Below are 25196 nucleotides of genomic sequence, written 5' to 3' on the forward strand. Positions count from 1 at the left end.
ATTTTCAGAAAAACAGTATTCATTATTTTTTCACCACACCCAGTGCTCCATGCAAGCCGTGCCCTCTATAATACCCACCACCTGGTACCCCAACCTCCCACCCCCCTGCCACTTCAAACCCCTCAGATTGTTTTTCAGAGTCCATAGTCTCTCATGGTTCACCTCCCCTTCCAATTCACCCAAAAGCACATACCCTCCCCCAATGTCCATAACCCTACCCCCTTTCTCCCAACCCCCCTCCCCCCAGCAACCCACAGTTTGTTTCGTGAGATTAAGAGTCACTTATGGTTTGTCTCCCTCCCTATCCCATCTTGTTTCATGGATTCTTCTCCTACCCACTTAAGCCCCCATGTTGCATCACCACTTCCTCATATCAGGGAGATCATATGATAGTTGTCTTTTTCCGCTTGACTTATTTCGCTAAGCATGATACGCTCTAGTTCCATCCATGTTGTCGCAAATGGCAAGATTTCGTTTCTTTTGATGGCTGCATAGTATTCCATTGTATTCCATCTTCTTTATCCATTCATCTGTTGATGGACATCTAGGTTCTTTCCATAGTTTGGCTATTGTGGACATTGCTGCTATAAACATTCGGGTGCACGTGCCCCTTTGGATCACAACGTTTGTATCTTTAGGGTAAATACCTAGTAGTGCAATTGCTGGGTCATAGGGCAGTTCTATTTTCAACATTTTGAGGAACTTCCATGCTGTTTTCCAGAGTGGTTGCACCACCTTGCATTCCCACCAACAGTGTAGGAGGGTTCCCCTTCCTCCACATCCTCGCCAGCATCTGTCATTTCCTGACTTGTTGATTTTAGCCATTCTGACTGGTGTGAGGTGATATCTCATTGTGGTTTTGATTTGTATTTCCCTGATGCCAAGTGATATGGAGCACTTTTTCATGTGTCTGTTGGCCATCTGGATGTCTTCTTTGCAGAAACGTCTGTTCATGTCCTCTGCCCATTTCTTGATTGGATTATTTGTTCTTTGGGTGTTGAGTTTGTTAAGTTCTTTATAGATTTTGGACACTAGTCCTCAAAGTAAAACACTTTTATTAGAATAGTAAAAGTATTGGTAATACTTTAATAGTATAAGTAAAACACACTTATTAGAATAGTCAAAATCAGGGTAGTGGGTGGCTCAGTTGGTTGAGGGTCTCAACTCTTGATCTCAGCTCAGGTCTTGATCTCAGGGTTGTGAATCCAAGCCTCAGGGATTGATCTCAGGGTTGTGAATTCAAGTGTTGTTGAGTCGACACTGAGTGTGGAGCTTACTTTAATAAATAAATGAATAAATAAATAAAATTTTAGAAGATTTTAAAAAGGAGTGCCTGGGTGGCTTAATAGGTTAAGCATTAGACTCTTGATTTTGGCTCAGGTCATGCTCTCAGGATTGTGAGATTGAGCCCCGTGCTGGACTCTATGCTGGGCATGAAGCCTGCTTGGGATTCTCTCTCTCCCTTTCCCTCTGCTCCTCCCCCCATCATATGTGCACACTCTCCCTCTCTAAGAAAATAATGATAAATAAAATATTAATAAATGAATGAAAGAATGGTCAAAATTCAAAACACTGACAACACCAAATGTTGGTAAATATGCAGGTCAATAGCAATGACCATTCATTGTTTGTGGGAATCAATATAGGACAGTCACTTGGGAAGACAGCTGGGCAGTTTCTTATAAGAAACATAGTCTTTCTATCAGATTCCACAATCATACTCCTAGCTATTTACCCAACTGGAGGTCCACACAAAAACGTACATGTAAAAGTTTATAACAACATTCTTCATAATTACCAGAAACTGGAAGTAACCAAGATATTCTTTAATGGGTGAATGGATAAACAAATTCTGATACACCTCTCCTTCTGCCCTCCTCCCTCTCCCACTCCTTTCTCTCTCTGTCTCTTAACGAAGTAAGATCTTAAAAAAAAAAGGAAATCAAGCCACAGAGACATGAATGAAACTTAAATGCATATTGATGAGTGAAGAAAGAAGTGAGTCTGAAAAGTATACTTACTATATGATTGTAATTTTTAAAAAAGATTTTATTTATTTATTTGACAGAGACAGACACAACTAGAGAGGGAACATAAGCAGGGGGAGGGGGAGAGGGAGAAGCAGGCCTCCCACTGAGCAGGGAGCCTGATGCGGAACTTGATCAAGGACCCGGGATCATGACCTGAGCCAAAGGCAGACACTTAACCAGCTAAGCCACCCAGGTGCCTCTATATGATTGTAATTATACAATATTCTGGAAAAGACAAAATGATAGAGATAGTAAGATCAGTAGTTGCCAGAGGTAGGGGGGAAGTGGCTGGGGTAAGAGTGTTGAATCAATCAACAAGAACAGAGAACATTTTTTTTAAAGTTTTATCTATTTATCTATTCGACAGAGAGAGAGAGATACAATGAGACAGGGAACACAAGCAGTGGGAGTGGGAGAGGGAGAACTAGGCTCCCCACAGAGCAGGGAGCCCAGTGGGGGGCTCGATCCCAGGATCCCGGAATCATGACCTGAGCCAAAGGCAGATGCTTAACAACTGGGCCAACCATGTGTCCCAACAGGGGACATTTTTTTAGCATCGTAAAACTATTCTGTATTATAGTTATATGGTGGATACATAATACTATGTATTTGTTGAGACTTATAGAACCTTACAATACACAGAGTGAATTTAATGCATGCAAATTTTATAAAAATCATTGATGAAATCCCAGGATAGAATCCAGAATGTGACAAGCAACCTAATATGTATTACTAATATATAAAAACAACCAAACGGGTGGGGGAAAGGATGTTTACCTAAAAAAATTTGAAAATGAGTGGGATCTGGATGATAATGGCAAAAGAGGGTGCCTGGGTGGCTCAGTCAGTTAACCATCTGCCTTGGGCTCAGGTCACAACACCATAGTCCTGGGATTGAGCTCCATGTTGGGCTCCCTGCTCACTGAGGAGCCTGCTTCTCCCTCTGCCTGCTGCTCCACCCCTTGTGTGCTCTCTCTCTCTGTCAAATAAATAAAACCTTGAAAAAAAGGATAATGGCAAAAGGATTTGCACGTAAGCACTGTTCTCAAAATTGTATATCATGAAGGTATGAGTTAATGCTGATACTACTAGACATGTGTGCTGGAGTTGAACAATTAAGTAAATGGATGGTAGATTATGGAAGGCAAGTTTCTCACAGCTGAAATGGGAATTTACAGATAAGCAAGGGGAAGCTAGAATGATTCATTGATAATGGATTAGAGCTGGAGACATCACTATGAACTAATGTTTAGCTTAATGTAGACAAAGGTAGTGACATAGTGATATAAATAAATGATTGAATGATTCACAGATAATGTGTGTATACAACAGAACAGTATTGTAAAAATTAGTAGAAGGAAACCTTATTTACAATGGCGTGGAGAGGCCAGCAGGAGGAGCACTCATGCCTACCACTTGTCCTCAGTTGCAGACCCAACAAGAAGAACTTGTATGTGGATACTATACTCTCCCACCAGGAGGAAGGAAGATTTCCTCCTGCCCTGGCAACCACCTAGCCAATGAGAAACAGTCACAGCTCAGCCAATGAGAAGCCACTATACTTAACACTCCCAGTCTACTCCAATGAACTATTTGTTTACAACAGGTCGTCCGAAGCCCCCTTTTCTTTATAAAAAAGTATCCTGCTCTTGGGGCCCCTGGGTGGTTCAGTGGGTTAGGGCTCTGCCTTCGCCTCAGGGCATGGGCATGGGCATGATCCCTAGGATGGAGCCCAGGGGTCAAACCCTGCATCGGGCTTTTGTTCAGCAGGGAACGTGCTTCTCCCCGCCTCTCTGCCTACTTGTGATCTCTCTAATACATAAATAAAATCTTTAAAAAAAAAAAAATCCCTCTCATTTGTTTTCCTGGCTCCCCTGTGGGCTTGCTGTAGTTTGCCTCTCCTGCATTGCAGATCCCAGCTATTCCCAAATAAACTTTTTTTTTCCTTAAGATTTTGTTTATGTATTTGTCAGAAAGAGAATTAGGGAGAGCGCACAAGTGGGGGGAATGGCAGGCAGAGGGAGAAGCAGGCTCCCCGCTGAGCACGGACAGGATGTGGGACTTCATCCCAGGACCTGGGGATCAAGACCTAAGCTGAAGGCAGACGCTCAACTTACTGAGCCACCCATGTGCCCCACCAAATAAACCCATCCTTTGCTGGTAAGATAATAGGCACTTTGAAGGTTAACAGTGTACACACATTTTTTGATGTCAGCTAGAAGCAAAGACACCATAGTAGCAATAAGATTACCTAGTGCCCGGATTTTGGTTTATACCACCCTCCGCAAGAGAGACTAGGGCTTCCTAGAAAAATGACTGATTCTAGGACTGAGGCAAGAAATATACAGGGTGAACCTGGAACACCTTATTAGCGCCAGAAAGTAAAAAGTGTGTATATGAGTGCACATACACACTCATACACACACACGCACACTGATGTATATGCCAAAGGGATATGGAAGCCAACAAAAAGAAGACCCTACTGGATGTAAGGTTTTACAGGCGAGATACACATGACACCAGGCGAGATAGGCGCAAGGCAAGGTTTATTAAAGGGGCCCTCTGGCGAGGTTCCGCGACTGGGGAGAGGAGAGTCGGGGAAGTCACGCCGGGGAGGGGGTCGAGTGGGTCTTTTATTTGGGTTAAGATAGGTTCACAGCCATATTAGGTAAGGTATTCAGTCCTGATGTTCCTGTTTCCTGCATAGGTGTTGGTTTACTTATGGTGACGTGTCCTCGGCAGACTCCTTCGTCCTTCGGGTGGGAGAGTCATGGGTTAAGGAAGAGGGAGACCTGGAAGATGACCGCCCTGCAGCCATTTTTATTGTTCCTCCTGCATTCCCGGAGGCGCCAACCCAACAATGGCCAAAGCTAAAACAATTTGAGCAATAAAATAAAGAAGTATTAGAATATAACCCAAAGAGGGGCACCTGGGGGGCTCCGTGGGTTAGAGCCTCTGCCTTTGGCTCAGGTCATGATCCCAGGATCCTGGGATCTAGCCCAACATTGGACTCTTTGCTTGGTGGGGAGCCGGCTTCTCTCTCTCTCTCTCTCTCTCTGCCTGCCTCTCTGCCTACTTGTGATCTCTGTCAAATAAATAAATAAAATCTTTTAAAATATATATAACCCGAAGAAAAACAGTATTATTGAGTTCATACTGATGTAAATAAATGATTGAATAAAAAAAAATAAGTGGTGCCATAGACTGAATGTTTATGTCTCCTCAAAATTCTGTATTGAAACTTAATCCCCAAATGATATTTGGAAGTGGGGCCTTTGAGGGGTGATTAGCAGCCCTCATAAATGGGATTAGTCCCCTTATGAAAAAGATGCCAGGGAGCCCCTTACTCCTTCACCCACGTGAGAACACAGTGAAAAGACAACTATCTATAAACCAGAAAGCAGGTCCTCACCAGATACCAAATATGCTGGCACTTGGTCAGGGACCTTCCAGCTTCCAGAATTGTGGGACATAAATTTCTGTTGTTTACAAGCCACCTAGTCTATACTGTTTCGTGATAGTTGCCCGAACAGACCAAGATAAATAGTCAAATATTCTTTGCAGAAGAATCCCAAATAATGTGTGTAGATACTCTGTCCTCATGGAGGGGAAGCATAACTTTCTAAGTTAGGGAGGGGAAGCACTCCCTAAGTATGGGACTTCCTTCCAAAGAGTAAAACATGGAAAGGGGGTGGGAGAAAGAGCAACTTCCTCAGCCAAAACCGCCTCAGCCAAATGGTCAAAGACAACATTAACAGTGATAGATCATATTGGTAGAACATACCCTTGATATGATGTGATAAAAATGGCACTTTTCCTCTGGGGTCGTCCCCCGGCCATCCGCAATTTAATCATGAAAAAAACTCCAAACTCCAAAGTAGGCATATTCTACAAAATACCTGACCATCACTCCTCAACACTGCCAAGGTCTTCAAAAACAAGGAAGGTCTGAGAAATTACCACAGCCAAGAGGAGTCTTAGGAGACAAGACAACTACAAGTAACAGGGTATCCTGGAACAGGAAAAGGGAGGAGGGGCGAGGGGTGAGGGGTAAGGGGAAAGGGAAAGAAGAGGAGGAAGAAGAAGAAGATTAGGTTAAAAGAGAAGAAAATCCGAGTAATATATGGACTTTAGTTAACAATAAAGTATTGATATTGGCTCATTACTTGTAATACATGTACCATATTAATGTTAGATGTTAATAAGAGAAACTGACCATGGAGTATATGGGAAGTATCTGTGCTAGATACTCAATTTTTTAAAATATTTTATTTATTTATTTGACACAGAGAGAGAGAGAGACAGACATCACAAGTAGGCAGAGAGGCAGGCAGAGAGAGAGAAGGAGAAGCAGGCTGTCCGCTGAGCAGAGAGCCCAATGTGGGGTTTGATCCCAGGTCTCTGAGATCACGACCTGAGCTGAAGGCAGAGGTTTAACACACTGAGCCATCCAGGCACCCTAGACACTCAATTTTCTTAAAAAAAGATGTATTTATTTATGTTAGAGAGAGAATGTGAGAAGGTACAGCGGGAGTGGCAGAGAGAGAGGAAGAAAGAATCCCCAGCAGACTCCACACAGAGCCCAATATGGGGCTTGATGTCACTACCCTGAGATCATGACCTGACCCAGAACCAAGAGCAGGTCGCTTAACCTACGGTGCTACACAGGTGCCCCATCTACTCAATTTTTATGTAAAATTAAATCTTTCCAAAAAAATATTTTTTTAAAAGGGAGGAGTTTCCTTAAGATGATGACCTCATCATTCTGGAGGCTCTACTGATTTTATGCAACTTATGGAGGGTGGGGATCTTTTGGGAGACTAGGTTAAAAAAAAAGAGTGATGTTGTTTGACCAATTTCACAAGGACTCAGTGATTTTAATTGTCCGTATTTTTTTTTCTTTAAGATTTTCATTTATTTGACAGACAGAGATCACAAGTAGGCAGAGAGGCAGGCTTCCTGCCCAGCAGAGAGCCCAACTCGGGGCTTGATCCCAGGACCCCGAGATCATAACCCGAGCCGAAGGCAGAGGCCTTAACCCACTGAGCCACCCAGGAACCCCTAATTGTCCATATTTTTATTTAAGAATTTATTTATTTAGGGGGGCGCCTGGGTGGCTCAGTGTCATGATCTCAGGGTCCTGGGATCCAGCCCCAAATCAGGCTCTCTGCTTGGTGAGGAGCCTGCTTCTCCCTCTCTCTCTCTCTGCCTGCCTCTCTGCCTACTTGTGATCTCTGTCAAATAAATAGATAAAACCTTAGAAGAAAATATTTATTTATTTAGGGACGCCTGGGTGGCTCAGTTGGTTGCATGTCTGCCTTCGGCTCAGGTCATGATCCCAGGGTCCTGGGAAGGAGTCCCACGAGTCCCACATAGGGCTTCTTGCTCAGCAGGGAGCCTGCTTCTCCCTCTGCCTGCTCTGCCTGTTCTGCCTGCCGCTCTCCGTGCTTCTGCTCTCTCTCTCTGACAAATAAATAAATAAAATCCTTTTAAGAAAAAAAGATTCTATTTATTTATTTGAGAGAGAGAAAATGAGCAGTAGGGAGGGACGGAGGGAGGCGGAGAGGGAGAAACAGACTCCCCACTGAGCAGGGAGCCCCATGGGGCTCAATCCCAGGACCCTGGATCATGACCTGAGCCAAAAGCAGTTGTTTGACTGAACTACCTAGGTGCTCCAACTGTCCTTAGAAACTAAATTTGAGTGCCTAGGGCCGCCTGTGTGGCTCAGTGGGTTAAGCCTCTGCCTTTGGCTCAGGTCATGATCTCAGGGTCCTGGGATTGAGCCCCACATCAGGCTCTCTGCTCAGCGGGGAGCCTGCTTCCCCCACCTTCCGCCTGCCTTTCTGCCTACTAGTGATCTCTTTCTCTGTCAAATAAATAAGATCTTTTTAAAAAAATAATTAAAAAATAAAAAATAAAATAACATTTGAGCACCTGGCTGGGTCAGTCCGTTAAGCATCTGCTTTCGACTCAGGTCATGATCCCAGGATTCTAGGATCAAGTCCTGCATTGGGCTTCTCACTCAGCAATGAGTCTGGTTCTCCCTCTGCTTGTGCTCTCTCAAATAAATTAAATAAATAAATAAATAACAAATAAATAAAAATTTAAAAAATTTTAGTATAATTTTTGATAGTTTATCAAATACTATAGTTAGTTGACTTCAATACTATTTCAGTCAGTGCATCCATATTAATTTTATGCTTATCTTTTCACATTAAATAAATTAAAATGTTTCAAAAAATCTGAGCAATTAAAAGGCATGTATAACAGAGTAAGATGGTCAACATAAGTCTAACGGAAACTACATGGAAGGAAATGGTGAGAATAAAGAAGAAGCAATGTTTGAAAAGATAATGGCTGAGAATTCAGAATTGAGGAAAGATACAAATCCTCAGAATGAGGAATACCTTCTGGCTTGAAACTTAAGCCAGATAAATAAAAACAAGCCCAAACTTAGATACATTATAATGAAATGAAAAACTTCAAAGATTAAAAAAAAAAGAAAAGAAAAACATCAAAGATAAAAAGAGTATCCTAAAAAAGGCTAGAAAAAGACACATTTTCTACAAAGAAACAATTCTACCATCAGATAACTTCTCAATAGTAACAATGGAAGCCAGAACACATTAGATTAATAATATCTCATTGTGTTAAGAGACTATACTAGCCACCTAGAATTCTATACCCAGTGAATCTATCACTCAAAAATTATGTAAAATGAAGACATATTAAGACAACCAAAAACCGGGGTGCCTGGGTGGCTCCGTCATTAAGTGTCTGCCTTAGGCTCAGGTCATGATCCCAAGGTCCTGAGATCAACGGGCTCCCTGCTGGGTGAGAAGCCTGCTTCTCCCTCTCCCACTCCCCCTGCTTGTGTTCCTGTTCTTGCTGGCTTTCTCTCTGTCAAATAAATTTAAAAATCTTAAAAAAAAAAAAAAAAAGAGAGAGAGAGAGAGAGAGAACCAAAAACCAAGAGCTTACCTGCAACAGAGAACCTTATTAATACAATTCAGAAGAAGGGAAATGATTCCAGAAGGAACGTCTAAGATCTAAGAAAGAATGGAAACCAAGAAAATGTCAAGCTTGAGGATAAATGTAAACAAGTACTGGCTGCATAGAACAATACCAATTATGTCTAATATAAAGGGCATAATTCAAGATAAAAATGAAGTACAACAATTGTGCCTAAGTCTAGAGGGTTCAGATTGGAGTTAGAGTGTACTAAGATCCTTGTGTTGTTCCTGAGGAAAACAAAATAATGATTAACTTTAGGATTTGCTAAGTGTGTAAACTAAAATTTGGTGATGATCCTTAAAAGAACAGAAACAGAGTGTACAATCTAGTAGAGAGTAAAAGAGAATTAGTATGGGGGAGAATTTAATCCAGCCATCACAATCCATGTACTAACAGTCTCTTGAGTCCACAGAGAGAGGATGATTGGAAGCTCCCCAGTTGGTACTTTCCCAGGCTCTGCCCTATGTATTTCTTCCTTTGGTTGATTTTAATCTGCATCTGTAATAAATTGTAAAAGTTATAACAGCTTTCACTGAGTTCTTAAAGTCCTTCTAGTGAATTATTAAGCCTGAAGATGAACTTAGCAACCCATGAACTTGTCACTGGTGTCAGAAGTGTGCACTCTTCCCTATCTTCACAGTTGGTGAACTTTTGGACTATCTAATCTCCACCAAAAATAAAATGGATAAAGTATGGCATATTCTGTACAGCAATGAGAATGGATATTTGCATAAAAATAAAGATGAATTTCATAAACATAATATTAAATGAAAGAAGCCAGAAGAAAAAGAAAACATTGTGTAAGGGAATAAAACTCCCATGGATGCTTTGGTGCTTCTGTAGGAAACCCTAGTCTTGGGCAACTGAGTGGCTTAGTTGGTTAAGCATCTGACTGTTGATTTCAGCTCAGGTAGTCATCTCAGGACCGTGGGATTGAGCCCCATGTTGGGCTCTGTGCAGGGAGTGGAGCCTGCTTAAGATGTGTCTCTCTTCCTCTGTCCCCCAACCCCCACCAGGAGCTCTCTCTCTCTCTGAAAGATAAAGAAAGAAAGGGGCTCCTGGTTCACTTGGTTTAGTGTCTGCCTTCGGCTGGGGTCATGATCCCACGGTCCTAGGATCAAGCCCCGTATCAGGCTCCCTGCTTGTTGGGAAGTCTGCTTCTCCCTCTCTCTCTCTCCCTCTGCTTGTGTTCCCTCTCTTGCTGTGTCTCTCTCTGTCAAATAAATAAAATCTTTAAAAAAAGAAAGTGAGAGAGAGAAAAGAGAAAGAAAGAAAGAAAAAACAAAATAAAAAGGAAGGAAGGGAGGGAGGAAGGAAAGAAGAAAGAAAGAGGGAGGAAGGGAGGGAAGGATAAAGGAAGGAAAATAAAGAAAGAAAAAACCCTAGTCTCCCGAGATGTGGAAACGTATATGATATAAAGATAGGCAATACTTGCTTTCACTTCCCCTAAAAACATATAACTTTCAGACTCCAGAAGACTCCAGTCCGTAGCCATTTGTCTAGTTAATTGGTCTTATCCAAAAGTAAAATAAAACTCTTATTTCCTTGAGAGGGCCAAATGGATACAGTCCAACTAGGCTCCCGGTTTAAGCTCCCAAGGTTCCAGGAAAACTAGAGTGCTATCTCCCCATGTATTTCAAAAGGGATAATGCCCAGACATCCCAAACATCATGGGCCGGGGCTTATCCAGTTCTTGGAACGATGTATTTACATTCCATCAGATTAGGGCAAGTACCTAGGATTCTTTCCATTCAATCTCCAATAAGCAGAGATTTTTCTTTTTCCTTTCTTTTTTCATTTTTTTAAGATTTTATTTATTTATCTGACAGACAGAGATCACAAGTAGGCAGAGGGGCAGGCAGAGAGAGAGGAGGAAGCAGGCTCCCCGAGGAGGAGTGAGCCCGATGTGATGCGGGGCTCCATCCGAGGACCCTAAGACCATGACTTGCACCAAAGGCAGAGGCTTAACCCACTGTGCCACCCAGGTGCCCCCATAGAGAATTTTTCTTTTTAATTGTTTTAATGTAGTTTTTGGAATGTAGGTGAGGTCCAGAACCAATGACCAAGAAAGAATTCTTGAGACGTCTTTGGTGCAAAAAGATGATTTTATTAAAGCACAGGGACAGGACCCATGAGTAGAAAGCGCTGCTGCATCCAGTCTGTGAGGAGTGACTGATTATATCCTTGGGAGTTGGGGGAGGTAAGGAGAAAGGAAGGTCTTCAAAAGAACTTTCCTATGCTAAAGAGGACCTATAAGATACTGGAAGCCTGGCCATTGTCAAGTTAGGGTTGTTTTTCCTCCTAGTAAAGCACTAACTATCTTAATAGATAGTTGGGAGTTCCCCTCTGAAAGTTAGGTTATTGATGCTTTTACCTTATAAATCACTATGACATTTGTAAACTGAGTCTCCCTCGGTTTACACAAGACACAATCCCTGTCTTGCGGGATTGTGATCTATATAGGTTAACCATTTGTTTATCCTTCTCTTAGTTTAAGGGCAGCCAGGAATGCCAGAGGAACCTCACACAGATCCCGCCTGGGGCTGTGTGTGTGTGTGTGGGTGTGGTGTGCTGGGTGTCAGTTTGTGCTTTGTCCTCAGCTTGCCTTCAGCTCTCTCATCAGTTTGGCATAATTGGCATAAGGATTATATATACAGACGAGTGGGACAGAACCGAGAGACCACAGATAAACTCACATGTATGGTCAATTGATTTTTTTTCCCAAAGATTTTTATTTATTTGATAGAGATCACAAGTAGGCAGAGAGGCAGGCAGAGAGAGCGAGAGGAGGAAGCAGGCTCCCCACTGAGCAGAGATACGACTCTGGGATCATGACCCAAGCCAAAGGCAGAAGCTTTAACCCACTGAGCCACCCAGACACCCCTGATTTTTGACAGATTACCTGCCTCATCACCTTTTCCTCCCATCCACTTTAGCAAGGTTATTTCATACATTTGTAAAACTGTTAAGATTGGTTTGTCACATTCTGCATTCCATTCTGGGATTCCCCAGATGCCTAAAAGATTCTTGTCTTGTTGTTGTTAATTTGCACACATTAAGATTCAATTTTTATGCTGTGACGTCCTATGGCCTACCGGCAAAAAGCAAACTTAGCTTGACAACAGCCAGACCTCCAGGATCCTGTAAGTCTTTCACTTACGAAAATCCCTTTGGAAACTTCTTTTCTCTCTGCCTCTCCCAACTTAAAAGTACAGAATCAATTGCTCATCACGACCCCAGTGCAGCTTGTTCTACCCACAGGTCCTGTCCCTGTGCTTTAATAAAACTACTTTTTTTGCACTGAAGATGTCTCAAGAATTCTTTCTTGATTGTTTGCTTCTGGACCCCAATATCTCATATCATTTCGGTGTCCCAAAGTGCATCCAGCGTCTTCTCCAGGGCTGGACTCACATCCTTGGTATAGACTTGGTGAGTACTTTTTCATCTTTTCCTTTACTTCCATTTACTTTCATTTCAGGGCCTTTTCAAGGAGTAGTCTTATCAGACCACTTTCAGGACAATTGCTCAGGCTGCAACCCTCTAGTTCGTGGCTACTCTACAGGAAGGAGAAAGCTGCTTTTTTTTTTTTTTTTTAAATTTTATTTATTTGACAGGCAGAGATCACAAGTAGGCAGAGAGGCAGGCAGATAGAGAGGAAGGGAAGCAGGCTCCCTGCTGAGCAGAGAGCTCAATGAGGGGCTCCATCCCAGGACTCCGGGGTCATGACCTGAACCGAAGGCAGAGGCTTTAACCCACTGAGCCACCCAGGCACCCAGAAAGCCTGCCTTTTTGATATGGGAAACAGAGGCAGAAGAAAAGTTACTAAATTTCCTTACCCACTGACAAGCCCTTGAAACAGGCAGAGGGACATAGACTCAACTGCTTTCACCTTAACACTTTGCTAAGGGCAAAAGGCAATCCTAGCCTGAACACCCCCCCCACCACCACCCCACAACCAGGATCCTGTGGGTCTACTTTAACATATAAAAATTCCTTTGGAAACATCCTTTATCTCTAAATCCTCCAAGATATGTGTTGGCAATCATCACCAAGCATACGGCCCACCTATATATATCTGAAGGGTCTCATAACTAAGGTCTTATTAGACAGTAATAAATGACCTTTTCACAACAACAGCTAGCCCCTCAAGGTCCTGGAAACCTTGCTTCCAAAATTCCTTAGAGACTTACTCTATTCCTGACCCCTCCATCTTGCAAGTATATGATGGACCACTCCTCACAGTCCCCAAGCAGAAGCTTTTTCTGCCCATAGGTCCTGTCCCCATGCTTTAATAAGCCACCATTTTGCACCAAAGATGTCTCAAGAATTCTTTCTTGGTCATCAGCTCCAGAGCCCACCCCACCAAAACTCACTTATATTCTAAAACTTCATCATTTTGGCTGGAAGATAGAACTCTGGCCAGAATGGTAATAAGACCCAGAAACTTGATGCGCTCCCTTTATTCCTGTCCTTATGCAAAGTTGTCTGTCTTGGGCACAGGACTGCCACCGAAGTCACCAGAACGGCTGACAATCTTAAGACTCCCGTGTGAAGTTTCCTCCTGATTGATCTAACGCAATCCCCTTCACATCCCTGGTCTAGCCACTTCTGGCTACAGGAACTCCATGGGGAGCTGGCCAAAACCAGTATGTGATGCAACTGTTTTCTATTTGTGTCCCATACTAACTACCCAAATCACAAAATTTGGTAATTTCCCATTGTAAAACTTTTCTAGTGTTTCCCGTGGGTCAAAAATGGTAGGCTCTTCACAGCCTGGCACAGTATTTTGGTTCATCCACAGGCACCCATTTGTAGTCTAGAATGCATTGTGGAAGAAGGGGTTGCCAGCATCCCTCCTACGGGGCGGGATGGTGATCATATTGATTTCATTTGAGGGACTTCTCTGGTTGCTTTGACACCAGAAACTTGGAAATATCCTGTGTGGGGATGCCACAAGGGAGATAGGCAGCATCTGGGGGTAGTTTCATGGTAATGGACCTTCACTACTTTTCTAGGAGTATAGGATCTTCAGTTTCCAAGGACTTTCCCGTGGGATCACTTTTAACCCACTGGAAACAATTTGGATTTCAAAATCTTAAAAAAAAAAAAGAAAGAAAGAAAGAAAGAAAGAAAGAAAGAAAGACTAGTCTTTTGAATCACTGCATGGGCTCAGTACTCCTTCAGAGACAAGGAAAAATGGCCCATTAATGGGACATTAAACTGCAATACAGTTAGATCTCTTCTGTAGAAAACAGGACAAATGGACAGGAGATACCCTAGATCCAGGCCTTCAGGGCCCTGGATCTCTTCTGTAGGAAACAGGACAAATGGACAAGAGATACCCTAGATCCAGGACTTCAGGGCCCTAAATCAGGACCCTCAACACAAGGTCCTCTTGCAGAATGTGTTTATGAGTCCAGTGTTTGGCCCCTCACCAGGCTAGTAAGCCCCCTCCTGCTATATGGGATGAGAACTGATTCAGCAGTTTATTCTCCAAATAAACCCAGATTGCTGGAGGAAACACTAAGAAAGGGGATGCTGCCTCTCTCACTGTTGCCCCTAATAAACCCAGGTTACTTCTCTTGTATGTGGGAGCTCTTCCCTCATTCATCTCCTGGGTTAACAGAATGATAACTGGAACCAATGGTCTCTGGTTAGAATATTTCAAGAAAGGGACTTTAAGGAATATTCCCACACAGCTGCCAAACTCCCTTTGCTTTGGGGAAGTTCTCTGTCTTTTGTGGCCCCTTCATGGACTGCCTGTTTCTACTTAAGTGGTAAGAAAACCTGTCCTTTCATCAGCCCCAGGGAGCGAGCTTTAGAACTAGAAGTCTTCTTCTCTGTCCTTGGGGTTTTTATCCACCTCTAGCCCTGGCTGGAGGCCCCGCCCCTCTTCGGCCTTCCCCTCCCCCCCTACTGTTTCTGCACCGCCTTGGCGCCGCCTGCATAACTAGCTCCTCCCCTTGCCGTCCAGGAGCAAAGAGCACCCAAGTGGACCTACATTACTCGCTTCGGTTTTCCCCACCAGTGTCATGGGTAAAAATGACCATGGGGAACAAAGTGGACTTCTAAGTGGACTCACGTGGAAGATACCTAATTTAAGTTGGTTGGGTTTAAGATAGACATGTCTTTAGAGCTATCAAAATTAAATATGAAACTTTTATTCTACCTGGGTTTACTAAGGTCAAATAAGCTCTTGATCTTGATGAAGGAGCAGAAGTCTAGCTGAGGACAAAGCCCAAGCTGATGTCCTGCAACCTCCCCCAACCCCTTCCTGGGTGGGATATGGGTGATATTCTTCCAGGAAGCTCCTGTCTTCATGTTAATGACTTGCTAGAGGGAAAAACTACCTTAATTTGAAAATGGCAATGCCTCCGATATCCTGTGGGTCTTCTTTAACATAGGATGATCCTTTTTTGAAACCTCTCTTTTCTTTACTTCCCCCAATTCGCAGTTATATTAACAGCCACCCCTCACAACCCCATGCAGCAGCTCTTTCTGCCCATGGGTCCTCTCCCATGCTTTAATAAAACCACTGGGGTTTTTGTTTTGTTTTAAGTAAGTTCTTTTTTTTTTTTTTAAGATTTTATTTATTTATTTATTTGAGAGAGTGAGACAGAGCATGAGAAGGGTGAAAATCAGAGGGAGAAGCAGACCCCCCGCCATGAAGCTGGAAGCCTGATGCAGGACTTGATCCCAGGACTCCGGGATCATGACCTGAGCTGAAGGCAGTCGCTCAACCGACTGAGCCACCCAGGCGCCCTAAAACCACTGTTTTGACCAAAGACGTCTCAAGAATTCTTTCTTGGTCATTGGCTCCATACTTCGCCACTCCAAACAATTGGACATCTAAATCTTTCCCAGATAAAATACGGCACTGAAGGATTGATGACCAAACAGAAGGTTTATCTGCTTTTGACTTCTTACTGCAAAGAAACTAAAGATACTTGAGTCTGTTGGTAAACATGCTTTGTGCTTTATTAAAAGATTGTACTATGGGGGTGCCTGGGTGGCCCAGTGAGTTAAGTCTGCCTTCAGCTTGGGTCCTGACCTCAGGGTCCTGGGATCGAGCCCTCAGTCAGCCTCTCTGCTCAGCAGGGAGCCTGCTTCCTCCTCTCTCTCTCTCTGCCTCTCTGCCTACTCGCGATCTCTCTCTTTCTCTGTCAAATAAATAAATAAAATCTTTAAAAAAAATATTGTGCTATGGAAAAATATGTTTTTAAAAATTGTAAACTGTATTCTTCAGTTTCAGATAAAAAATGAATTCAGATCTAAAAGATCAGAAATAAATTTCATAAATTTCAGATCTCAAAGAATTCTGGTTGTAGCAGTTCACAATCGGTTACTGTTTAGTTTTCACTGGAGATTATGGTTTCTAAGAGTTAAAATTCTTCTGCTAAATGTAATTAAGACTGATGGAGGGAAAAAGGCTTCGGTCAAAATTTGAATGAATAAAATCAAACAGGATGGGATCCGGAGGGAGACCAACATAAGAGACTCTAAATTTCACAAAACAAACTGAGGGTTGCTGGGGGGAGGGAGGTCCTGGGATTGAGCCTCACATCAGGCTCCTTGCTCAGCAGAGAGCCTGATTCTCCCTCTCCTTGTTGGGTTATGGACATTGGGGAGGGCATGTGCTATGGTGAGTGCTGTGAAGTGTGTAAACCTGGAGATTCACAGACCTGTACCCCTGGGGCTAATAATACATTATATGTTAATAAAAAATAAAAAATTAATTTAAAAATTTGAATGAATAGGTTGTAAAGGTTTGCAAAGGGAAATCACTGGAAAGGAATTTCGTAACTGGTTGGGACTAAGTTTGAAATAAATGGATTTTTAAAGTACACTGGTATAAGATTACAACTCTGCTTTTCTTTTTGTTAAAGAGACAAAGTCTTGGATTGTTGATCCGCTTTCTATTTTATTTATTTATTTGACAGAGCTATCATAAGTAGGCAGAGCAGCAGACAGAGAGGGAGGGAAGCAGGCTCCCCACTGAGCAGAGAGTCCAAGGTGGGGCTCAATCCTAGGACCCTGAGATCATGACCTGAGCAGAAGGCAGAGGCTTAACCCACTGAGCCACCCAGGCACCTCTGCCGATCTGATCTCGATAAGAAACTTTGGCTTGGGTCATGATCCCAGTGTCCTAGAATTGAGTCCCGCATCAGGCTCTCTGCTCAGCAGGGGCCTGCTTCCCCCTTCTCTCTGCCTATTTCTCTGCCTGCTTGTGATCTCTGTCTGTCAAATAAATAAATAAAATCTTTTTAAAAATAAATAAAATAAAATTAAGTTCTGGAAAGCTGAGAATACTGGGGCGCCTGGTTGGCTCAGTTGGTTAAGCATCTGCTTTCAGGTCATAATCCCAGGTCATAATCCCAGGGTCCTGAAATTGAGCCTCACATCAGGCTCCTTGCTCAGCAGAGCCTGGTTCTCCCTCTCCTTGTGCTGCTCCCCCTGCTTCTGCTGTCTCTCTCTGTGAAATAAATAAAATCTTATTTTTTTAAGATTTTATTTATTTATTTATTTGACAGACAGAGATCACAAGTAGGCACAGAGGCGGAAAGCAGGCTCCCCACCGAGCAGAGAGCCTGATGTGGGGCTCAATCCCAGGACCCTGAGATCATGACCTGAGCCGAAGGCAGAGGGTTAACCCACTGAGCCACCCAGGTGCCCCTCAAATAAATAAAATCTTAAAAAAAAAAAAAAAGCTATGAATACTCAAATTAAGGTTCTACAAATCCTTTCCATGATCGGTTAAGTTCCTGATTCAGGAGAGGACTGTGGTCAACTGTTAATTGTCTCTCTGTTGGACTTCTTATTCTTACAGCCATTTTAAAAAAAATTTATTTTTTTCAGCATAACAGTATTCATTGTTTTTGCACCACACCCAGTGCTCCATGCAATCCGTGCCCTCTCTAATACCCACCACCTGGTTCCCCCAACCTCCCACCCCCTTCCCCTTCAAAACCCTCAGGTTGTTTTTCAGAGTCCATAGTCTCTCATGTTTCATCTCCCCTTCCAATTTCCCTCAACTCCCTTCTCCTCTCCATCTCCCCTTGTCCTCCATGCTATTTGTTATGCTCCACAAATAAGTGAAACCTCTCTCTGCTTGACTGATTTCACTCAGCATAATCTCTTCCAGTCCTGTCCATGTTACTACATAAGTTGGGTATTCGTCCTTTCTGATGGAGGCATAATATTCCACAGTGTATATGGACCACATCTTCCTTATCCATTCATCCGTTGAAGGGCATCTTGGTTCTTTCCACAGTTTGGCGACTATGGCCATTGCTGCTATAAACATTGGGGTACATATGGCCCTTCTTTTCACTACCTCTGTATCTTTGGGGTAAATACCCAGTAGTGCAATTGCAGGGTCATAGGGAAGCTCTATTTTTAATTTCTTGAGGAATCTCCACACTGTTCTCCAAAGTAGCTGCACCAACTTGCATTCCCACCAACAGTGTAGCAGGGTTCCCCTTTCTCTACATCCTCTCCAACACATGTTGTTTCCTGTCTTGTTAATTTTGGCCATTCTAACTGGTATAAGGTGGTATCTCAATGTGGTTTTAATTTGAATCTCCCTGATGGCTAGTGATGATGAACATTTTTTCATGTGTCTGATAGCCATTTGTATGTCTTCATTGGAGAAGTGTCTTACAGCCATTTTAATTCTAACATGTTGCCTTTTTCTTTCTTCTTTCTTTTCTTTCTTTCTTTTCTTCTCTCTCTCTCTTTTTTTAAAGATTTTATTTATTTGACAGAGAGAAACAGTGAGAGAGGGAACACAAGCAGGGGCAGAGGGAGAGGGAGAAGGAGAAGCAGGCTTCCCACTGAGTAGGGACCCTGATGCGCAGTTGGATCCCAGGACTCTGGGATCGTGACTGAGCCAAAGGTAGACACTTAACAACTGAGCCACCCAGGTGCCCCTCCCTCCCTCCCCCGCCCCTCTCTTTCTTTCTTTCTAACATGCTGCCTTTTTCAGTGTTTCTCTGCTTGGTGCCCAGACTCCGACGGTACAATAATTTCACATTGACAGATAGTCCTTACCCTCTACAGAGATACTTTTTGACTGTCCAAATTGGACTCGGCTGCCTCTGCCTTTTGTAACTCCCCCATGCATTCCCTGATTGACCAAAGTTAACCCATAGGTAGGGACATCTCTATGCCCCTATTCAGGACAAAGAAGCTACAGAAGATGAGACCTTCCACCTTCAACAACCTTAAAGATTTAAGGGTTGGGGCTTGGTTGGTTGTGTCCAACTCTTGGTTTTAGTTCAAGGCATGATCTCAGGGTCCTAAGACCGAGCCCCCCATTAGGCTCTGCACTCAGCACCATGTCTGCTTGATATTCTTCCCCTCTCTATCTCCCTCCCCCATCTGCTGCCCCTCCTGCTAGTGCACTCTCTTTCCTCTCTCTAAATAAATAAATAAAGTCTAAAAAAAACCCTTAAGGGTCAAAATTGTTCAAGGAAGAAATGATGAGATAAGAAAAGGAAAGCAGAAGGCAAAATCCACATTCCTGCCCCCACCCCCCACCCCCCGGCTGGCCCAGGTAGGAGTGGTGATGTGGTTTGAAGTAGGTTTCAGGAGCCAATGGCCAAGAAAGAATTCTTGAGACATTTTCTGCGCAGAAAGGGTGTTTTTATTATAGCATGGGGATGGGATTCATGGGCAGAAAGAGCTGCATTCTAAGTGTGAGGAGCGATTGATCATAAAAGATTTTCTATCTTGAGGAGGGGAGGGTGATGTTAGGTCCAGCAAACTGAATCTATAGATTTCTGAAAATTGCTTTTTTTCTTGTAAATTATTAAGACAGTTGCAAATTGATAAGACTCATGTCCTGCATGACCGTGATCTCTATCAGTTAACAACTTGTTTTTCCCTTTTCCTTGTTCTTGGGCAGCCAGGAGTGCCTGAGGAATGTCATAGAGGGCTCAGTGGGTTAAAGGGCTGCCTCCAGCTCAGGCCATGAGCCCCGCATCAGGCTCCCTGCTCAGTGGGGAGCCTGCTTATCCTTCTCCCTGTGCCACTCCCCCTGCTTGCTCAAGGCACACACACACTCTCTCTCTGCCATAAAAATAAATAAAGTATTTTTTAAAAAGGGGGGTGGAGGTCACAGGGTGTTAGCTTGTGCTTTGCTCTCAGCTTGCCTTTTGATCCCTTATCAAATGGGATATTGTAATATTTCTCAGGGCATTGATGACTGCCTGAGAATAAAGGAAGGAAAAAGTAAGTGGTCAGTTGATAGAGATCACAGTCATGAAGGACATGAAACTATCAGTTTGTCACTGTCTTAATGATTTATAAGAGAAACACAATCGAGAGTAGTCAGAACTCCAGAAACCTATAGACTCAATTTCCTGGAGCCCTAAAGTCAGGTTCCTCTCCATAGGATAGAAAAATTTTAATAATCAGTTGCTCCTCACACTTAGAAGCAGCTCTTTCTGCCCATGGGTCGTGTCCCCTTGCTTTAGTGAAATCACCTTTTTTGTACCATAAAACGTCTCAAGAATTCTTTCTTGACCTGTGGGCTCCAAGATTCCACAGTGGCCCTACCTTTGTCCTGTTATGAGGAGAACAGATTCTTTATTGAACTTATGCAAATAACTATGATTGCCAGCAAAGGAAATACTCATTGAGACTTTTTTTTTTAAAGATTTTTATTTATTTATTTGACAGGGAGAGATCACAAGTAGGCAGAGAGGCAGCAGAGAGAGAGGAAGGGAAGCAGGCTCCCTGCTGAGCAGAGAGCCCGATGTGGGACTCGATCCCAGGACCCTGAGATCATGACCCGAGCTGAAGGCAGCGGCTTAACCCACTGAGCCACCCAGGCGCCCACATTGAGACTTTTTTAATTTCAGAGGGTTCAGACAGAGAGGAAGTTAAATGTTTCAATTTGTTCACAAATGAATACTTTATTCCTTACATATATGAACACATTATATTCTTTATTGTTATAACTTCAAGTCAATGGATGATCCTTTCCACTTGGGGAGATCCATATATAAGGGTCATACAATACATTGAAATGAAAGTGCCAACTTGGGCATTCACGTCAGAAATGCAGGAATATTTTGGGGGTAATCTGGAATGTACACACAGCATTCTGTTTTTGTGATAGCACAAGTTCCATCTTGTGCAGCAGTTAACATCTAATGCCCTTCTAGTTTGCAAAACGGCTTCGTGCATTTCTGTTACTTCAGTATTTAATAGGGAAATGCTATTTTGAGTGTCATTTAGGGCTTTGACTGTCATGACCTGAGCAGAAGACAAGAGTCTTAATCCACTGAACCACCCAGGAGCCCCCAAAGTTACCTTTAAAATATACCACAAGTTCTATAGCTCTGCTTCGCCTTTTGTCATTTTTCAATTTACTGCTAAGGCTCAGAACATAAAATATATCTTAACATACAAAATATCTTAACCTATTAAGAGCTTCCATGTGCCAAATGACTTCTTCCAGTCCTAAAAGGATGCTAGGTGTTCATACCAACTCAACACAGAACATGTCCGCTGTGGTTTTAAATTGGCAAGGTTGGCTGGGTTGGTGATGGTTTTAATAATGTGAACATGCATCCAAGCACAACCCAAGAGTACAGTGGAGAGGCCACTGTACTCTTGGGTTGTGCTCCTCGCCATGGGAAGCCATGGCCGCAAGTTAGAGCAGTAGCCTTAGGAACCAGCCATCTAATTTTGGGCTTCCTTGTCCAGTCAGTAGCAAACCAATCAGTGGCCTGGAGATTAATGATTTGTGAGCATTACTCCTGATGACAGTCATCCATTATTTCCATAAGTCCATAGTTAACCCCACAGAGTGGGGTACACTCTGGCTTTTAAGGAATGATTTTATCATTCCAGCCACACACAACTGGTCAAGGTGATAGCTGAGTATACAATTGTTGGGGAAACTGTTCCAGTTTCCACCTGTTCAAATAATCATGTGCCCACGGGTCCTGTTATTATCCCCACAGAATAACAAGAAGATTGTGTATACATGAGCTTTTGTGGCAATTTCCCTGAAGTTTATCTCAAGTTGTTTAGCTTAAGGCAAACAACATTCTAAGACAACTAGAATGAGAATTTAACATTTGCAAGGGTGTGTTATTGAAACAAATTTTCTCTGTAATTACCCTTATTTCTAGAGATAGCCAAATCAAGACTAGTTTGAAAAAAAAGTTCTTGGGGCAGCTGGGTGGCTCAGTGGTTTAACCTCTCCCTTCAGCTCAGGTCATGATCTTGTGGGATAGAGCCCCTAATCGGGCTCTCTGCTCGGTGGGGAGCCTGCTTCCCCCACCCCCCTCTCTCTGCCTGCCTCTCTGTCTGCTTGTGATCTCTGTCTGTCAAATAAATAAATAAAATCTTTTTAAAAAAAAGTCCAATTTTAACAGACTTGGCCTAATTATTTACATAAGATCAGCAAGAATAGTGATTGACCATGTAGATCTTTCAAAATTTGCTTTTCTGGAACTCTTCAGAAGGAATCAAGACTGAACTTTTAGTAGCCTCTCTGGACCAGAAGCCAAGCCAAATACTTGTCATCAGACATGCCTGCAGTACCTGTATATTTGGACAAATTCTTCTTTCTGAGGTCCTTAAGATATCCTGAGCTTCTTGTACCTGCCAGGAAATGACAGTCGTTACTCACCTGGTGAGGCTGCTGGGAACTCTGTAAGGAAGGTATCAGGCCAACAGTTCCAAGGTGCTTTATGGCTCCAGGTTTCATAATGTCATGCTCAGTTCCTTAAAGCTGTCTGGTCATATTTGAGTCTCGGCATGTCTCTCAAATATGACATTCCAGTCAAAGCCTTGGTAAACTAACCAATGTTTCCAACTGGTGTCCCGTTACAAGGAGAATAGATTCTTATCGAACTTATGCAAATAACTATGATTACCAGGAAAGAAAATAGTGAAAGACTTTTTGAATCTCATAGTGTTCAGGAAGAGAGAAAATTAAATGTTTCAGTTTGTTTACAAATGAATACTTTATCCCTTACATATTTAAAACGTTTTATCTCTTACATATATATCCCTTCATATACACAAATGAATACTTTAGCTCTTACAAATAAACATATTTCTGTAAGTCATAGGTATCTTTTTTTTTTAAAGATTTTATTTCTTTATTTGACATAGAGACAGATCACAAGTAGGTAGAGAGGCAGGCAGAGAGAGAGGGGGAAGCAGGTTCCCTGCTGAGCAGAGAGGCCTACAGAGGGCTCAATCCCATGACCCTGAGATCATGACCTGAGCCAAAGGTAGAGTCTCAACCCACTAAGCCACCAAGGCGCCCCACCAGTGTACTTTTAAAATCCATTCATTTCAATCTTAGTCTGCCCTGATACATATGAAATTCCTTTCCATTTCCCTTCACAACCCTTATACTTCCTTCGCATTCAGATTCTGTTTCAAGCCTTTTCTTTTTCAAATAACCAGTCTCATTTTAGGACTAAATTACTCTTTCCTTCGATAAAAATGTATTCCTATTCCCTGTACCATTCTTACACATCAACTTTCCTAGAGTAGAGCTGCTTTTCTTATTTCCACCAGTCTTACTTACATTTAGCAGAATTTTTTTTTCTTTTTTTTTTTCAATTTATTTATTTTCAGAAAAACAGTATTCATTATTTTTTCACCACACCCAGTGACATTTAGCAGAATTTTAACTAAAACCTTAGTCTCCAGTGGAAACTAAGTAGTAACCAACTGTGAACTGTTATACCAGAATTCTTTAGATGGTAGATTTATGAATCAAACACAAAGCATGTTTTCCAGCAGATTCAAATATCCTTATTTTCGGGCGCCTGGGTGGCTCAGTGGGTTAAGCCACTGCCTTCGGCTCAGGTCACGATCTCAGGGTCCTGGGATCGAGTCTCACATTGGGCTCTCTGCTCAGCAGGGAGCCTGCTTCCCTCTCTCTCTTCCTCTCTCTCTGCCTGCCTCTCTCTCCGTCTACTTGTGATCTCTCTCTGTCAAATAAATAAATAAAATCTTAAAAAAAAAATCCTTATTTTCTCTGTAATAAGAAGCCAAAGTGCAAACCTACAGTCAGTAGTCAGTGCTTTAGTATTTTATCTCAACTGGAAAAGATTTAGATGTCCAATGAATTCAATTCCAATTTATCATCTAAGCAAAACTTTGAAGTTTCAGACTTTGAAAGCTATCTTAACAATTATGCACTAAAACTTGAGACAGAAAAAATTAACCATCATTTAAGTCATCTTTTTAAAAAAATTAATTTATTCGAGAAAGTGTGAGCATGAGTGGAGGGCAGAGGGACAGGGAGAGGCTGATTGGCCGCTGAGCAGAGAGTGCGATATAGGGTTCAGTCCCGGGGTCCTCGGATCAGGACCTGAGGCGAAGGCAGCTGCTTAACCAACTAAGCCACCCAGGCACCCCTTAAGTCATCTCTTTACTGACAAATTGCAACAGAGATAACATGTGCTTATTTGACCTTCAGTAAGCCTTGGTAGAATAAAAGTTTCATATTTAATCCTGATAACTCTAAAGACATGCCTATCTTAATTAAACCAACAAACTTAGAGTAGTTTGAATATTGAGTTGTGTTCTACCCGGGTCCACTTAAAAGTCAATCAATTTGTTTCCCATTGTCAATTTTTACGTGGGGCACTGGTGGGGCAATTTGAAGTGGGTGGTTTTAAATCCAAGGGAGGTGCTCTTCGCTCCTTGATGGTGAGGGTAGGTGGAGGAGCCAATGGTGCCAGAGGCACTAAGGACGGTAGAGAAACTAGTTATGCAGGCAGCACCCAAAGTGGTACAGAAACAGGAGGAGGGGGAGGCAGAAGAGGCAACATGCTGCTGGAAGGCAGAGAAACAGGACTGCTGGTTCTAAAGCTTGTCCGCTCAGACAGGTGAGCAGACACTGTTCTTTCTGCCAACACAGGAATATCCAGTCCCCATCAGAAGACATGGAACTTCCTCAAAACAAAAGGAGTTTCGGGGGGCGCCTGGGTGGCTCAGTGGGTTAAGCCACTGCCTTCGGCTCAGGTCATGATCTCAGGGTCCTGGGATCGAGTCCCGCATCGGGCTCTCTGCTCAGCAGGAAGACTGCTTCCCTCTCTCTCTCTCTCTCTCTGCCAGCCTCTCTGCTGACCTGTGATCTCTGTCAAATAAATAAATTAAAAAAAAAAA

General features: G+C 42.8%; 1 long non-coding RNA gene across 1 annotated transcript; it reads right to left on the bottom strand.

Annotated features, from left to right (window-relative positions):
• Positions 1 to 4598: 4598 nt before the first annotated feature.
• Positions 4599 to 9526, bottom strand: LOC122902025. The gene is made up of 3 exons (XR_006383726.1): positions 9439 to 9526; positions 9012 to 9079; positions 4599 to 4900 (listed from the first exon to the last, which is right to left on the bottom strand). It is a non-coding gene; the product is annotated as an uncharacterized LOC122902025 (long non-coding RNA).
• Positions 9527 to 25196: the final 15670 nt, after the last annotated feature.

Source organism: Neovison vison, chromosome 3 (assembly GCF_020171115.1).
Source record: "Neovison vison isolate M4711 chromosome 3, ASM_NN_V1, whole genome shotgun sequence".
In the NCBI taxonomy this organism is placed as follows: Eukaryota; Metazoa; Chordata; class Mammalia; order Carnivora; family Mustelidae; genus Neogale; species Neogale vison.